The sequence below is a fragment of the Neophocaena asiaeorientalis genome, unplaced genomic scaffold, assembly GCF_003031525.2.
Source record: "Neophocaena asiaeorientalis asiaeorientalis breed wild unplaced genomic scaffold, Neophocaena_asiaeorientalis_V1.1 scaffold303, whole genome shotgun sequence".
NCBI classification, from domain to species: domain Eukaryota; kingdom Metazoa; phylum Chordata; class Mammalia; order Artiodactyla; family Phocoenidae; genus Neophocaena; species Neophocaena asiaeorientalis.
The window spans coordinates 2,254,767-2,269,903 of NW_020174420.1; the positions used below are offsets into that span (position 1 = coordinate 2,254,767).

At 39.8% G+C, this 15,137-nt stretch overlaps 1 protein-coding gene across 2 annotated transcripts in view; it reads left to right on the plus strand.

Moving 5' to 3' along the window:
• Positions 1-15,137, plus strand: part of TGFA (transforming growth factor alpha) — a 130,704-nt gene that overhangs the window by 111,632 nt on the left and 3,935 nt on the right. Inside the window, exon 9 of one of the 2 annotated variants that reach the window (XR_003004701.1) lies at positions 8,780-8,860. The exons of the other annotated variant lie outside the window; for it this stretch is intronic. The gene's annotated coding sequence lies outside the window, so the exon portion shown is untranslated. The remainder of the gene's footprint in view (positions 1-8,779; positions 8,861-15,137) is intronic. 2 annotated transcript variants of the gene reach the window in all.

Consider the following 15,137-nt stretch of genomic DNA (forward strand, 5'->3'; position numbering starts at 1 on the left):
GGCTGAAGGATGCAAGGTGATACAATAACTCTTTGTTGAACAAAATTCTCAGATATACGGGGCTTTGGTTGGACCAATGTCTGTCTCTGGAGGCAGGAGAGCAACGTCATGTGGGATCACTGGGTCCTGTGGAGCTGCGTTATCTGGACTTGGTGTTGGATGCTATGGTTGGACACCTCACAGGTCAAATAGGAAACCAGGGAGAGTCCCAAAGACCTATCATGAGAGCTTTGCTTCTAGGCAAAAACACATTACATTTTCTGACCAGTATCTTACCAAGAACTTTGTCACAGCCTAGGTGAATTTAACAGGAATATTTTTCCCTTTTCCCCCCCAGATTTATTGAGAAAGAAATGACATATAACATTGTGTAAGTTTAAGGTGTATAGTGCAATGATTTGATGCATGTATCTATTGCGAAATGACTACGACAGAAGAGAAATTAACACTTCCACTCCCTCACATAGTTACCATTTTTGTGTGTGTAGTGAAGACACTCAATATCTAATCTCTTAGCAACTTTCAAGTGTATAATACATATTTTTAACTATAGTCACAATGCTGTACATTGTATCCCCAGAACGTACTCACCTTACAACTGAAAGTTTGTACCCTTTGACAAACTTCTCCCCATTTCTCCCACCCCCGCACCAGCTCCTGGCAACCACTATTCTACTCTGTTTCTCTGAGTTCAGCTTTTTTTAGATTCCACATGTAAGTGAAGCCTTACAGTATTTGTCTTTCTCTGTCTGACTTATTTCACTTTGCATAATGCTCTCAAGGCTCATCCATGTTGTCACAAATGGCAGGATTTCCTTCTTTCTCATGGCTGGGCAACATTCCATTGTGTATATATGGCACACCTTTATCCATTCATTCACTGGTGGACACTTAGTTTGTCTCCGTATCTCAACTATTTTGACTAATGCTGCAATGCACAAGGAAGTGCAGATATCTCTTTGAGAACCAGATTCCATTTTCTTTGGTTATATATCAAGAAGTGGGATTGCTGAACCATATTGTGTTCTGTTTTTAATTTTTTTTAGAAACCTCCATACTGTTTTCCATAATGGCTGCACCAATTTACATTCACTCCAGCAGTGCACAGGAGTTCCCTTTACTTCACGTCCTCGCTGGCACCTGGTTTTGGCTCTAGCCCTTCCATGTCCAGCCCCACCTCCTACCAAGGTAATAGCTCCCAGCACACTCTGAGGAAAGATGACTGGTGTTCATGTCAGATCCAGCTCTCCCACCAAAGCCACTGGGCACACGCAGACTGTATAAGGACGCTCCCACACAAGGACACCCCTTTAAGACCACAGTAGGTAACCATTTCACCTAATTTCATAGAGACAGAGAAAGTTAAGCAAAATGAGAAGACAGAGGAATTTGTTTCAGTTGAAAGGGCAAGAGAAAAACCCTGAAAAAAACAACTAATGAAACAGAATTCTTAAGACAGCAAGAGAAAAACAAAAAGCTATATACAGGGGAACCCCAAAAGGCTGATTTTTCCTTTTCTGCAAAAGGAAGTGGCATGTCTTAAGAATTCTCTCTTTAACTTTTATCATTTTAATTATGTCATGTTTTCGTGTGGGCCTGTTTGGGTTCATTTCGTTTGGGACCTTTTGTGCCTCCTGTACCTGGATATCTGTTTCCTTCTTCAGGTTTGGAAAGTTTTCAGCCATAATTTTATCAAATATCAATATCAGTGTCTAGGTTGCTGGTCTTTTCAGCACCCAATACAAGAGCACCTAAATATACTGGGTGGGCCAAAAAGTGCCTTCGGTTTTCTAAGTAAAAATAAAAGACAGATTTTTCATTTTCACCAAGAACTTTATTCAACAATGTTTTCACCCTCTTGTTCCACTACCTTCTGCCATTTTTCAGGCAACTTCCTAATTCCATCTTCCCAAAACTTTTTATCTTTTTGAGCAAAGAACTGTTCCAGGTGCCTTTTACTGTCTTCCATTAAGAGAATTTTGTAAAGACTGAAGTAAATGGAAATCTGAAGGTGCAATGTCTGGTGAATACAGAAGATGAATCAGAACTTCCCAGCCAAGCTGTAACATTTTTTGCCTGGTCATCAAACAAACACGTGGTCTTGCATTATCCTGATGGAAGCTTATGCGTTTTCTGTTGACTAATTCTGGACACTTTTTGTCGAACGCTGCTTTCAGTTGGTCTAATTGGAAGCAGTACTTGTTGGAATTAATCGTTTGGTTTTCTGGAAGGAGCTCATCATAGAGGACTCCCTTCCAATCCCACCATATACACAACATCACCTTTGGATGAAGACCGGCCTTTGGTGTGGTTGGTGGTGGTTCATTTCACTTGCCCCACGATCTCTTCTGTTCCACATTGTGGTACAGTATCCACTTTTCATTGCCCATCATAATTTGTTTTAAAAACAGAACATTTTCATTACGTTTCAGCAGAGAATTGCATGCAGAAATACGGTCAAGAAGGTTTCTTTCACTTAACTTATGTGGAACCCAAACATCAAAGCGATGGATATAACCAAGCTGGTGCAAATGATTTTCAACGCTTGATTTGGATATTTTGAGTATGTCGGCTATCTCCCGCGTGGTAGAACGTTGATTTGTTCTCAATTATTGTTTCTCTTTGATCACTATCAACTTCAGCTGGTCTCCCCGACCATGGAGCATCATCCAGAGAGAAATCTCCAGCATAAAACTTTGCAAACCACTTTTGACATGTTCCATCCATCACAACTCCTTCTCCATACACTGCACAAAACCGTGTGTGCATTTCAGTTGCATTTTTACCTTTCTTGAAATAATAAAGCATAATATGTGAAAAATGTTGCTTTTTTCTTCCATCTACATTATTAAAGTGGCTACACAAAAATTCACCAATTTTGATGTCTTTTTTTAAATGCATGCTGATATGACAGCTGTCACATACAATCTAACAAAAAAAGACAACTAAGTGCTACTAGAGCCATCTTATGGAAAAAAAGAAAGAAATTTTGGCCCACCCAATACAAGTCTCAAGACTGTATCAGGAAGATATTGACAGTCTGAACAGGCTGATCACAAGTAATGAAATTAAATTTGTAATTAAAAAAGACTCCCAGCAAACAAAAGTCCATGACCATACTGCTTCAAGGGGGAATTCTACCAAACATACCAAGAATTGTTAGTACCTGTCCTTCTCAAACTATTCCACAAAACTGAAGAGGATAAAACACTCCCAAATTCATTCTAAGAGGCCACCATTACCCTGATACCAAAACCAGACAAGGACACTACAAAAAAGGAAAATTACAGGACCTTATGTCTGATGAATATAGATGCAAAAATCCTCAACAAAATATTAGCAAATCAAATTCAGCAATATATAAAAAGGATCATATACCATGATCAAGTGGAATTTATTCCAGGGATGCAAAGATGGTTCAATATTTGCAAATCAATCACTGTGATACACCCCTTTAACAAAAGGAAGGATAAAAATTACATGATCATCCTAACAGATGCAGAAAAAGCATTTGACAAAACTCAACATCCATTCACAATAAACACTCTCCTTAAAGTTGGTATAGAGGGAATATATTTCAACATAATAAATGCCATTTATGACAAGTCCACAGCTAACATCATACTCAATGGTGAAAAACTGAAAGCCTTCCCTTTAAAATCATGGACAAGGGTGCCCACTCTAGCCACTTATATTTAACATAGTATTAGAGGTTCTAGCCACAGCAATCAGATAAGAAAAAGAAATAAAAGGCATACAAATTGTAAGGGATGAAGTAAAAATGCCACTATTTGCAGACATGATACTATACATAGAAAACTCTAAAATCTCCAAACCAAAAAAAAAAAAAATCTATTAGAACTTATAAATGAATTCATTAAAGTTGCAGGATACAAGATTAATATACAGAAATCTGTTGCTTTTCTATACACTAATAATGCACTATCAGAAAGAGAAAGCAAGAAAACAATCCCATTTAAAATAGCATCAAAAAGAATAAAATATCTAAGAATAAACTTAACTAAGGAGGTGAAAGATCTATACTCTGAAAACTACAAAAACTGACAAAGGAAATTGAAGATGGTACAAAGAAATGGAAAGATATCCCATGTTCTTGGAGTGGAAGAATTAATATTGTTAAAATTGTCACACTACCCAAAGCAATCTACAGATTTAATGCAATCCCTATCAAAATACCCAGGACATTTTTCACAGAACCAGAGCAAATTATCCTAAAATTTGTATGGAATCACAAAAGACCTCTAATTGCCAAAGCAATCTTGAGAAAAAGAACAAAGACTGGAGGTTATACCTCCCAAACTTCACACTATACTGCAAAGCTACAGTAATCAAGAGAGCATGGTACTGGCACAAAAACAGATATATAGATCAATGAAACAGAATAGAGAGTTCAGAAATAAACCAATGCCCTTATGGTCAATTAACTTACAACAAAGGAGGCAAGAATATACTGTACAGAAAAGACAGTCTCTTCAATACGTGGTGCTGGGAATACTGGACAGCTACATGTAAAGAATGAAATTAGAACATTTTCTCATAACATACACAAAAAAAATAAACTCAAAATGGATTAAGGACCTAAATGTAAGATCTGAAACCATAAAACTCCTAAAAGAGAACGTAGGTGGAACACTCTGACATAAATCGCAGCAATATTTTTTTGAACCTGCCTCCTAAGGCAAAAGAAACAAAAGCAAAAATAAATGAAAGGGACGTAATTAAACTTCAAAGCTTTTGCATAACAAAGAAAACCATTGACAAAATGAAAAGACAACCTACTAAATGGGAGAAAATACTTGCAAATGATATGATTGATAAGGGGTTAATACCCAAAATACATAAATAGCTCATACAGCACAATACTTAAAAAAACAAACAACCTGATTAAAAAATGGGCAGTAGGGCTTCCCTGGTGGCGCAGTGGTTAAGAGTCCGCCTGCCGATGCAGGGGACACGGGTTCGTGCCCCGGTCCGGGAAGATCCCACATGCTGCGGAGCGGCTGGGCCCGTGAGCCGTGGCCGCTGAGCCTGCGTGTCCGGAGCCTGTGCTCCGCAACGGGAGAGGCCACAACAGTGAGAGGCCCGCGTACCGCAAAAAAAAAAAAAAAAAAAAAAAAAGTATCACAACCAATAGATCTGTGGGGAACAAAATTTGCCACCCCAAAATATCTCTGGCATGCAGATTATTTCAAGCTGAAGACACTTAAGGCCCAAAAAACTCAGGAAGAAACTTTGACCTTCCCACTAACTGCGTAAAAAATGTAGATAGAGGACCTGTTCCAGGATGGGAGCCATCACCATAGATAACTATAGTTTGAGCTAGGTGTGTAGACAGGGAGGAATCTAGCAAAGTCTATTTGTTAAAATTCTGTGTCCCAATTTCTCTGCGTGACCCATCAATCATTTCTTTACCAAACATTTACTTTTTCATCTCCATGTGAATTGGCCTTCTTCCCTTTTGAAGCCCTAAACCACTCTCCCAACATCCTCTTTCGTCTTTAGCTGAATAGTATGTATAGTGAGGGCTTCAGCCATTTTGGAGAGTTATTCAGTTTTCCTGGTCTCTCCCATGTATGCATGTTATTAAACTTTGTGTGACTTTCTCTTGTTCGTCTGTCTCATGTCAATTTAATTCTGAGACCAGCCAGAAGAACCTAGAAGAGTAGAGGAAAATTTCTTCCTCCCCGACACGGCATATCCAGGACTACAAGGATGTAAGGGGCAGCTAAGAAAATACACTGTAGTAAGTCAAATGAGAAAAACCTTACATTTGGGTCAATATTTTCCTAAAAACATTTGATAAAATACAATCTCCATTTTCAACACAAAACATAAAATCAGTAGGAACAGAGACCACTTTCTTAACAAGATTATCTTTTTCAAACCAAGAGACAGTTTTCATCATGCCAGCTGCCTGGGAAATGCATTCAGACCTGTGCCCGGCGACTCAGCCGTCATTGCACAAGGCACAGGAACACACCCTCGGGGAGATGCATGCAGTCACAAAGTAGGTATAGTGTGTCTGCCAGGGCCCCCCTCCCCTAAATCAGAGGGCAGTGAGAGGTGACAGACACAAAGATGAGACTCAGAGGCCGTATGACAACCTCATTCCCCAGGGACTCCTGCAGGCCGTCATCGCTCACACTCCTTCCAGCAGGCCCCAGGGCCACCTACTCCAGAGGGGACAGCTAGAGGGCCTCGCTCGCTGACTGACTTAACTGTTGGAAGCTGCTGCTCAGCAAGTATTTTTTTAAACAATTTTTTTAAATTGAAGCATGGTTGCTTTACAATGTTGTGTTAGTTTCAGGTGTACAGCAAAGTGAATCAGTTATACGAGATACTGAATATAGTTCTCTGTGCTCTACAGTGGGTCCTTGTTGTTCATCTGTTTTATATATAGTACTGTGTATCTATTAATCCCAAACTCCTAGTTTATCTCTCTCTCTGCACCCCCATCCCCTTTGGTAACCACAAATTTGTCCTCTATGTCTGTGTGTCTATTTCTGTCTTATAAATAAGTTCATTTGTATCATTTTTTTATTTCCACATATAAGTGATATCGTTTGTCTTTCTCTCTTTGACTTACTTCATTTAATATGATAATCTCTAAATCCATCCATGTTGCTACAAATGGCATTATTTCATTCTTTTTTATGGCTGAATAATATTCCATTATATGTATAATGTGTGTGTATATATATATACACATAAATATAGATACATAATGTGTATATATATATACACATAAATATATATATAGTGTGTGTGTGTGTATATATATGTATATATGGCACATCTTTATCCATTCACCTGTGGATGGACATTTAGGTTGCTTCCATATCTTGGCTATTGTAAATAGTGCTGCTATGAACACTGGGGTGCATGTATCTTAGAATTAGATACATGCCCAGGAGTGGGATTGCTGGGTCATATGGTAGCTCTATTTTTAGTTTCTTAAGGAACCTCCATAGTGGCTGTATCAATTTACATTCCCACCAACAGTGTAGGAGGGTTCCTTTTTCTCCACACCCTCTCCAGCATTTATTATTTGTAGACTTTTTAATGATGGCCATTCTGACTGGTGTGAGGTGATACCTCACTGTAGTTTTGATTTGCATTTCTGTCATAATTAGCAATATTGAGCATCTTTTCATTTGCCTATTGGCCATCTGTCAGCAAATACTTTGAATTGACCAGGCATGGATTTGCTGGTACCCTTTCTTTCACTCCTAGCCTGGCGATCTGAGAGTAACATTAGGACGAGGCGAATGTAAACACTTCCTACCCACTCCCAGAGCCCCTAAAGAAACCAGGAGCAGATGTGGCTTACACCCAGGAAGTTTATTTAATTAAAGTTTCATAAAAGGAATCCCACTTGGGCATTTAAGTTTCACTTAAAGATCTCCAGTGACTGGTTAGCCTTGGTCCTCTCCCTAGATTTCTCTGTCTGCCAGATTTTATCCCTTCCTATTACCCCCCATCTTGGCCCCAAGCATGGGAGGCAGACAACCTACTGCAGTAACGTGACAAGTGTCACATGTAGCGAACACAGCAACCAGCCAAGATTCAGGAAGGCGTTTTATTCTGACAGAATAAAAATATTTGGGGTTACACGAGACATGGCCTTGGTATTAGACTTACATTATTGCCATTCCAAAGTAAGTCTGTAGAGAGCTTTTAATGATGAGGGGGAAATGCTCACAATCTAAAGTCAGGAAAGGGGACTTCCCTGGTGGCACAGTGTTAAGAATCCGTCAGCCAACCCAGGGGACACGGGTTCGATCCCTGGTCCAGGAAGATCCCACACGTTGCAGAGCAACTAAGCCTGTGCTCCACAACTGCTGAGCCCGCATGCTGCAACTACTGAAGTCCGCGTGCCTAGAGCCTGTGCTCCGCAACAGGAGAAGCCACCGCAAGGAGAAGCCTGCGCACCACAGCAAAGAGTAGCCCCCCTCCCGGCAACTAGAGAAAAGCCCGCACGCAGCAACGAAGACCCAACGCATCCAAAAATTAAAAAATAAAAAAAAAAACAAAGTCAGGAAAGAAGACTATAAGAGAAAAAAAAAAAAGACTATAAGGGGAAAAGATTAAAAATTAGTGTTTCTTTACATAGCAGGCTCGTGAGTGGTTTTCATTTTCTTCTTTAGTCATTTCTATATTTTCTATAATGTGCTTTTTAACCTCATTTTCATGTTTGTCACCTAGACGAGAATTCAACATCTGTCCCTCAAAAGCCCAAGCTCCTGTCTCCCTCTCTCTGAATCTTCACCCACACACTCTGCACTCCTAACCCCAAATGCCTCTGTCCCTAGGTTCTGCTTCCAGATGTTTGTGCCTAGAAGGCACATGTTCACCACACAAAGGGATATATCTGCCTTCCAAAAAATTTTAAATCAGATTTCTGGCTTCTCTTGAGAAATCAGAAGACTTATCATACTGCTCTGGGATTTCCATATGGCAGCAATCACTTGGTGCCAACCACAGCCGTCCCCTTTAGATGGGCACTCTGCAGTCTACCACATTTCCCAATATAGCCTATGTCTCCCCAACCTGGAGGCTGAGTTTATTTTTCAATAGAACAGTTCTTCTTTTTCCATTCCCATAAGAACAATGAAAGGTAAACCAAGAGGTCCATCTGCATCAAGAAAAAATTAAAGACAGCTTCTTTCTTCATGAAATAAAGGATATTCCTACATGTTTACTAAGCTAACACAGGCCTGTTCATTCATTTAAATCACTTGCTTGTCCTCTGACCCAGATGGTAGCCAAGATGCCTTTCCAGCCTGGGAAGCTCATGGTTTCTGGATATGCTGGGCACTCTCTGGCATAAGACGAGACGGTAAGAGAGGCTCTCTAACAGACTGGTGGTTGCCAAGGGGGAGGGGGTTGGGGAAGGGACGGAGTGGGAGGCTGGGGTTAGCAGATGTAAGCTTTTATATATAGGATGGATAGACAACAAGGTCCTACTGTATAGCACAGGGAACTATATTCAATATCCTATGATAAACCATAACAGAAAAGAATATTTTTTAAAAAAGAATGTATAGGGACTTCCCTGTGGTCCAGTGGTTAAGACTCCGCCCACGCTCCCAATGCATGGGGCCTGGATTCAATCCACGGTCAGGGAACTAGATCCCGCAGGCCACAAATAAAAGATCCCACATGCCGCAACAAGACCTGGCACAGCCAAATAAATAAATAATACTTTTTTAAAAAAAGAATGCATATATATATATGTATATATATACATATATATAACTGAATCAGTTTGCTGTACAGCAGAAATTAACACAACATTGTAAATCACCTATACTTCAATTTAAAAGACGAACAGAGAAACACACACAAGAAAGGAAAGAAACTAAAGCCTTATAATTTCTAATTTGTACACAGTTCACTCACTGGCCATTTCTTTATGCTTTTGGAAAGCATATCACAATGTTCCTGTATTACATCAGTCTACATGGTCACCTCTGTAGTGGATGCACCTCCTTGAACCCAGAAATTGTGCCTTTTTCTTTGGTCACTACAGCACCTAGAATAGTGCCAGACACGTAGTAAGTGCTTAAGAATATTTGCTGAATAAATAACAATGCTTGAGTACAAAAAAAAAAAAAAAACAGTCTCTCTGACCCATGTTCTAGCCCCTGATCCTCCGCTTCTCCATCAGGCCAGGCTGCAGAGTTGGTATTCAATAATACACCCTGTAGCATGCAAACCTGACCTTGGGAAAGTCAGAAAAATGAACAGGGCCACTGTGACCCCAGGACAGCAAGCCAGGAAATAGTCATCCCATTGGGCTGCATCTCACCTGCACGGTACTTTGGGCTGCAAGCAACTGAAGACCCAAGTAAAAGAGACTTAAATAATAAGTTTGTTATGGGAGTTTGTGGGTGGGTAGTTTCCAGAGTTGCTTAATTCGCAGGCTTGTGACCTTAAAGAACCCAAATTCATACAACCACTATGGAGAACAGTACGGAGGCTCCTTAAAAAACTAAAAATAGAACTACCATATGACCCAGCAATGCCACTACTGGGCATATACCCTGAGAAAACCATAATTCAAAAAGAGTCATGTACCAAAATGTTCATTGCAGCACTATTTACAATAGACAGGACATGGAAGCAGCCTAAGTGTCCGTCGACAGATGAATGGATAAAGAAGATGTGGCATATATATATACAATGGAATATTACTCCGCCATAAAAAGAAGTGAAATTGAACTATTTGTAGTGAGGTGGTTGGAGCTAGAGTCTGTCATACAGAGTGAAGTTAGGTCAGAAAGAGAAAAACAAATACCGTATGCTAACACATACATATGGAATCTAAAAAAAAAAGAGGTTCTGATGAACCTAGGGGCAGGACAGGAATAAAGATGCAGACATAGAGAATGGACTTGAGGACATGGGGAGAGGGAAGGGTAAGCTGGAACGAAGTGAGAGAGTAGCATTGACATATACACACTACCAAATGTAAAATAGATAGCTAGTGGGAAGCAGCCACATGGCACAGGGAGATCAGCTCAGTGCTTTGTGACCACCTAGAGGGGTGGGATAGGGAGGATGGGAGGGAGGGAGACACAAGAGGGAAGAGATATGGGGATATACGTATATGTATAGCTGATTCACTTTGTTATACAGCAGAAACTAACACAACGTTGTAAAGCAATTATACTCCAATAAGGATGTTAAAAAAAATTAGAAAAAATGTTCCCAAAGCAAACAGTATCTCATAGGCCCTCATTAAATGGTAGTTATTATAATTACTTCAGTTACACAGGGTGATACTTTAAGACAAACATACTTGCCTCCCTGTGACCACCAGTGGGATTAAAAATCACAGGGAGGAGGATACAGTTTTGTAGGGTTGAAACCCAGTTGCAAAGACACTGGCTTCTCCTTTTGGCAGGCAGCTTTGTGACCCAACCCCAAACAGCAAGTGCCTGTACCTACCCGATTATCTTATTTTTCAATTATTTTCTCAAGCTCTTTCCCCGTGACCTGAACCCTTTCGCGCTGGTAAAACCTTTGCTGCTACAGCCTCAGCTGAGAATTGCAAATGCAAACCCAAATCTCCCCTCTTCTTCCTATTTTCCTTTGGGGATTCAAAAGAAGGGAAGTTTTTGATCACAATTGAAAAATCTTACTCATATCTGAAGAAGGCAGCATTGTCTTAGTTATTGTCTTATTTGTAATTGTTGCAATAAAATATGAGCCAAAAGATTGCTAAAAATGTTTCTTATATTTTTCTGATTATAAAAGTAATACACATTCCTTGGAGAAAAAAATCAAGAAAATCTGGAAAATTATAAAGAAAATCAAAACCAATTTCAATCTCATTATCTAAATTACATTTCAGTGGGTTTCTCTTTTTTCCCCCTATATAGGCAATAGGTATAAATTTTTCTACTTTTTTACAAGCAAAATCGGGATCATACATATAATTGTAATTCTTATTTTTTTATTTATCATATGATGAACATTTTACCACATTTTTTAAAATGAACTTTGGATATTATCTTGTTATACACTATTTCATTATACGAATGTACCATAATTTACTTTATTACTTTCCTCTTGCTGAATATTCAGCTTTCAGATTTTCACTATTACAAACAGTACTACAATGAAATGCTTGTTCTCATATCTGATTATTACATTAGAAATTAGAACAGACTCTTAATAAATGGAATTAATGGGTCAAACAAATGATATGGATATTTTAAGGCTTTTGCAACATATTGCCAAGCTGCCTTCCAGAAATGATACATTAATTTATGTGCTCATCAAATGTGAATGAAAGTGCTATTCTCATCCAATTTGACCACTGCAACAGTATGCAGACATCACACATGGATGAAAAGCATTTTCACTATTGTGAGAAATACTTAAGCTATAATGGTAGGTGGAGGAAAAGACAGAATACAATTTATAGATAGAGTATATTCCCAAATGTATAAAGATAAATATAATGGTATACTATACAGGTATTTTAAAAATCTACACATATTGATGGTAAATGATTTTCAAAATATGTGAAGAAAGCAAAGTGCATACCAGTGTGAGCACTGTGTGTGTGTTGTTGTTTGTATAACAAAGGGGACAGCTATACATGCATGTATACGTACAGAATATCTCTGGAATTATGTAAAATAAATTGATAACAATAGTTGCCCCTGGGGAAGGGAAACAGGAGAGAGATGGGAGGGCGGCTTATGTTTCACTTTATACCTTTTTGTGTTTGTGTTTAAATTCTTTTCTGTGTATTTTTTTCAAGTTTTTTTTTTCATTAGTAGATGCCTTGAAAGTCATTTTACATGATGGTGGTATAAAAATTTTAAATAAATCAATAAAAGAAAAAAGAATGTATAGGGACTTCCCTGTGGTCCAGTGGTTGAGACTCCGCCCACGCTCCCAAAGCAGGGCGCCTGGGTTCAACCCATGATCAGGGAACTCGATCCCACAGGCCACAAATAAAAGATCCCACGTGCCAGTGCAGCCAAATAAATAAATAATTTAAAAAAAAAAAAAAGAATGTATATATATATATATATATATATATATAAAACTGAATCACTTTGCTGTACAGCAGAAATTAACACAACATTGTAAATCACCTATACTTCAATTAAAAAAAGAACAGAGAAACACACACAAAAAAGGAAAGAAACTAAAGCCTTATAATTTCTAATTTGTACACAGTTCACTCACTGGCCATTTCTTTATGCTTTTGGAAAGCATATCACAATGTTCCTGTATTACATCAGTCTACATGGTCACCTCTGTAGTGGATGCACCTCCTTGAACCCAGAAATTGTGCCTTTTTCTTTGGTCACTACAGCACCTAGAATAGTGCCAGACACGTAGTAAGTGCTTAAGGATATTTGCTGAATAAATAACAATGCTTGAGTACAAAAAAAAGAAAAAGACAGGCTCTCTGACCCATGTTCTAGCCCCAGATCCTCCGCTTTTCCATCAGGCCAGGCTGCAGAGTTGGTATTCAATAATACACCCTGTAGCATGCAAACCTGACCTTGGGAAAGTCAGAAAAATGAACAGGGCCACTGTGACCCCAGGACAGCAAGCCAGGAAATAGTCATCCCATTGGGCTGCATCTCACCTGCACGGTACTTTGGGCTGCAAGCAACTGAAGACCCAAGTAAAAGAGACTTAAATAATAAGTTTGTTATGGGAGTTTGTGGGTGGGTAGTTTCCAGAGTTGCTTAATTCGCAGGCTTGTGACCTTAAAGAACCCAAACGCTTTCCACCTTTCTGCCAGCCTCAATATGTGGCAATATCTCTCCTCCCAGTTGCAAGTAGGTGGCTGTGATTTCAGGAATCACATGCATATATGGTAACATCTGTGAAGAAGAGGAGCTTTTCTTCCCATACATTTGTTTTCATGAGGGAAGAAAACCTTTACCAGAAGCATTCCCCTCAGCCTCCCAGAAGCCTTCCCCTAAGGTCCTATTGGCCTAAGCTAATCACTGAAAGGGCAACCACTGTGATTTGTTTGAACCAATCAAGATCCCCCATCTATGGCTGGAGTCAAAAGCAGCTTCCCTGAGCATATGAGAATGTGGACCACTGCAGCAAGAAAGAATGGGGAATGACTGCTGGATGGACAACTCATGGTATTTTCTACCTATGCACACTTCAAGGCTCACCTCAAGTTCGTTTGCCTCTGCAACCCCACCCAAGAAAGACAAGAGGGCTGATTGCCTGGATGTCTTCTTTGTAATTGATAACTCAGTCTTACAGCATTTATTGGATGTGTTTGGCACAAAGACAAGTCAATTCTCACAGAATGGCAGATGAGTGAATGAATGAATGAATAGTTATATGATTAAATGGTCTGGAGGGGGATGTGACTAGAGGAAGCCAGCAGGCCAAACCATTCATTCAGGAAAGGGAGAAAGGATTTAGACTAAACCAGGGATAATAAGGATGCAAAAATAGATCACATTTTAGAGAAATTTGATAAGATCCAGTCACTAGTGGACTGGGGGAGTGGAGGGTTTGGGAGAAGTTGGTGATGCCTCAGTTTTCTAGTTTGGACTCTCTAATTCTATTCATAGAAGAGGGAAGTCAGGGGGTCCCGGGTCCTTGACTGTACCTTCCTCTTACTGCAGTGCTCACTAATGCTTTTGGTACAAGAGGGTACCTTCTGGAGAACAGGGAAAAGAGCCCAGTAATAGGATTGGAGTCAAGATCGTCGCAGAGGGGCAGAGGCAGAGAGAGAGCACAGGTGAGGGCTGCCGCCTGAATTGTACCGATCACTGAAAACTCCCTGAATGCAAAACACTTGCTCAGGTCCTGTGGAAAGAGGGGACCTCTCAGCTGCTGAGCTGGGTTGATGCCGTATTAACCCTGGCGCCCCAGTCAGCATCCAGGCAGAGGACATAACTTGTAAATGAGCTGCCGCAAGTGCTAAAGGCACATGCTGCTGGGAAGGAGGAAGGGACAGTTCCAAACACTGAGGCAGAAGGTGGGTAGGAAAGAGCCCCAAATTTTTAATTAAATGAAGTCAGATTAACCTAACCACTGTATCTTAAATTTCTCTAAGTTAAAAAAAAAAAGGAACACAGAGCTATTTGGAAGATTATGTGCCATAATTTGAAGTGTATCTCCAGCTGAGTTGAAATGTCTCTAAGAGTAGAAACATAGACTAGAACCAGCACGTATAATCAGAAAGGCCTTCCTCACACTGAATAAAGCCCTCTATGGGAACCGAAGTTGGTTCCTGGTAGAAGGAGTACATATCAGCCACCCTTCTTGAAACGCCTACCATTCAGAAGTGGTGAGTCCTTCCTACTGCCCCTTCCCTTTTCTATTCTCTGGCCTAAACAATCTTTATTCATTCTGCTTTTCTAAACTCATTCCTTTAATAATTTTTGCTCATTTCTGTGGCTTGTTTCCTGTTCCTCTTCTGTGGCACCTCCAAATTGCTTCAACAGGGTGTCAGGAGCCCAAGCCACGCCCAATACAGGGAGGAAAGTGCCATGCATTTTTCTGAATTTCTTTCCCCTGAAAACAGGTAAAGGATATATGCACGCACACCACAAGAGAGGAAATATAAGTGGTCAACAACATATGCCCAACTTCACTAATAAAAG